The 3,389-nt window shown below is 37.9% G+C and overlaps 1 non-coding gene across 1 annotated transcript; it reads left to right on the top strand.

Moving 5' to 3' along the window:
• The first annotated feature begins 2,364 nt into the window (after positions 1 to 2,364).
• On the top strand, positions 2,365 to 2,436 carry trnae-uuc (transfer RNA glutamic acid (anticodon UUC)). The gene has a single exon. It is a non-coding gene; the product is annotated as a tRNA-Glu (tRNA).
• The last annotated feature ends 953 nt before the right edge of the window (positions 2,437 to 3,389 follow it).

Genomic DNA, 3,389 nt, shown 5'->3' on the forward strand with positions numbered 1-3,389 from the left:
GAGCTGCGTTGGGAACCGGAGGGTCGCCAGTTCAAGTCCCCATGCGGACCAAATTACAGAGTGTGGTTGGATGCCACTTCACATCCTGGGAACTGCCAGGTACCCCCCCAACCGCTCAAGGCGCTGGTCCATTGTTAGCCCACTCACTCTGACATCTCTCCATTAGTGCTTGAATAGATCCTGAGTGTTGTGTGGTGTGTCTGTGTGTGTCTGGTGTGTGTGTGATTACTAACAAAGTGTACACAGAGTGTAAATTGTAATTTCCCCACTTGGGGATCAATAAATATTATAGATTAAATATATTAATCAAAAAGAAGATGATGTGTGTATTATTAATAAAAAGAACATATAGGCATATAATGTATAGGCGTATATGCATATGTGTATATGCATTAAAAGAACAGATATGCATTAATCAAAAGAAAGTGGATGTGTACATGCATTAATCAGCAGACCTCTCGTGCGCAATGGTAGCGCGTCTGACTCCAGATCAGAAGTTGCGTGTTCAAATCACGTCGGGGTCAAATGTCCTTACTGCAGTTCTCCTCATGTGGCATGAATGGGTCCTGCGTGTGTATATCAGCTCTGTGTGTATTAGTAACTGAGTGTAAATTGTAATTTCTCACTGAGGATCATTAAATTATCTTAATCAATAGAAAGATGATGTGTATATGCATTAAATGGTGTAGATGGAACATCGTAAGCACCTTGATCCGCATTATAAGGATCCAAAGCATTCCTTTGATGTGCCACATTCTATTTTTTACAGTGACAAATCTGATTGGTGGAACTCCCTGTTACCATGGAAATGTTAACTGCACCTGCAAACTCACCAACAGCCCTATTTCATGCTACTTTGACTATTCTATGCTTTTCAGAATCTACATAAACAATGTTAAGTTTCTAAAATAAAAATAACTGTTAAAGAGATTATAAAACATCTATCAAGTTGTTCAAATTCAGCTTTCATTAAATTAACCCATTAAGTTTCTTGCATAATGCATCAGTACTAATATCAAATTCCATTGTTGGTGCTTTCTGCTATATTGTTCATCATTTAACACTTAGGTAAATATATGTATCAGATCCAACTCTGTATCTGAATATTAGGACTGGGATAGGGGTAAAAAATGATATACCCCCCCCTCTCCTTCTCTCCTGGTTAGTAGATTTTAATCAAGTATATTTATCAATAAACAATAAAATGAAGAATACAAATGTTCGGATAATGTGCTAGTTTACTGATATGTATATAAGCAGATTTAAAAATTATCTGTGAAAAATCTTTCAATGAAAATGAAAATCATTATCTGTGATTACCAATGTGCCACAAGTATCAAAGAATCAAATCAAAGTTGTTTAAAACTTTTCAACACTGTCTGCTCGAGTATCTTAGCTGCTAGATGGAAATAAAGAGACAGGGTTGTAACCTAGCAACACTTATTGTTTGTAAGACACCATTTTGTTTTGATTACTCAATCTTAGGGACATCTCTCAGAGGAAAAAATATGCTGCTAATATCCTGTCTCTGAAAATAACCTCAGGCCCAGAGGGTTAACCGAAATACAGTCAGGAATAACTAGAACTGCCAACAGTTATGACGGGTCCAAACCCCCCCCCCCACCCCATGCAAGTTGGCCCCAATGACCCGGGGAGGCACAAAAGTGGAACCAAACAAAACAAGGGGGGGCAAATGTCAGGAAATTGGAGAGGTGCATTTAACAGTGGAAAGATGAACCAAGACTGCTTTTCATATATATATTTTCTTTTTCTATTGACTTAGTTGTGTTTGTTATTAACAGAAATCAACCTGTCAACATTTCTATTCGTCATAAAGTTCCGCCGTTAAGTTTTTCACCGCCAATTCAAAAAGAGCTGAACACGGAGGAGGATTCCTCCCTAACGGCCGCTCTGCTCGCTCCGTGCCCCCGCTGTCCGGTAATAGTTAAAGCAGATAAAAACCTAAAGAACACTCAAAAGCTTCAAGATGAAACTTACTTAAGAAGCTTCTTCATCAGGTTCAAGAGAAGTCCTGTGAGACCTGTCAACTCCCGGTATGGGAAGCGGTATTTAACCGTGAAGGTCTGCGGCAAGATCAGTAAGATCTGTGTCATGGTCCTTTATTAAATCAGAGCTGTAGTTACATACTTACCCTATGCCCTGAATTGCATGTGTCAAAAACCATATAATGCTAATAACTAGACATGATATGCGTCTCTATAATTAAACATTATAAACTATAACTAGACAGGGTGGCTGGGAAAACCTGAATCCTGACTGTCTTTGTTCACATTCAAGAGAAGCCCTGTTTCCAGCCAGACTATGAATTGATTCATTAAATCCCTGTTATTAATGTGGACTCAGTCCCATATGGTCTAGCGGTTAGGATTCCTGGTTTTCACCCAGGTGGCCTGGGTTCAACTCCCGGTATGGGAATTGGTATTTAGCTGGTTAAGGTCTGCACAAAGATCTGTACGATGTCCAACATTGGTCCTAAATCAGAGCTGTAGTTATGTACATACCCAACCCAACACGGTTAGACTTTACTGTAATTTCTACAGTTACTTACCGTAAAATACCATAACTTTCTTTTCCGTTCATTACTGTAATATCAATTGCATTAATCGCACTGTTGCTTGCTCTGGAGGAAACTACTAGAACTGTTGGGTTCCTTGTAAATTCTGGAGTGTGGTCTATCTGTAAAGTGTCTTGAGATAACTCTTGTTATGAATTGATACTATAAATAAAAATTTAAATTGAATTATGGGTAGTAACATTTAATTTACTGTATTTTTTTAATTTGCTGTAGTCTGCTGTAAAACAACGGCAGTAGTGCTACTGTAGGTGAATACAATTACTCTATAAAATTACACTATTTCATTTTATAGAAATATTTTACATTTTATTTATTATGCTTTTAGCAGTGAAGGTAATTTAAAAAAAAATTTTCAGCTACGTAAATGTGCAAAATAAATATTTGTATAAATTTTAAATGTATTATGTTCCAGTTTAATGGGTGTTACGACAGGTATCAGCAATGCAGTTTCCATTTTAAACTTGACATGCCATAAAGTTTACTCTTCAGCAGCTAGAGACAATTCACTCAAGACACTTGCAGCAACAGATGCTTTGCCAGACATCAACAAACTGGAAATAGACTTAATGCTGAAACAAAGCATAGGAATTAGCAGAAGATAGTTTTCATCCATCGACCTCTGGGTTATGGGCCCGGCACGCTTCCGCTGCACCACTCTGCTGTTTATGTTCAGCGGAAGGAAAATTCTGAGATTCACATTTTGAGGGACAGTTTTCGGGTTGCAAAGTTAAACATTTGGTAGACCTTGAAACTATCATTTATGTGAGCTTCCTGCTTACCTCGAAGAATCTTG

Source organism: Etheostoma spectabile, unplaced genomic scaffold (genome assembly GCF_008692095.1).
Source record: "Etheostoma spectabile isolate EspeVRDwgs_2016 unplaced genomic scaffold, UIUC_Espe_1.0 scaffold00004931, whole genome shotgun sequence".
NCBI classification, from domain to species: Eukaryota; Metazoa; Chordata; class Actinopteri; order Perciformes; family Percidae; genus Etheostoma; species Etheostoma spectabile.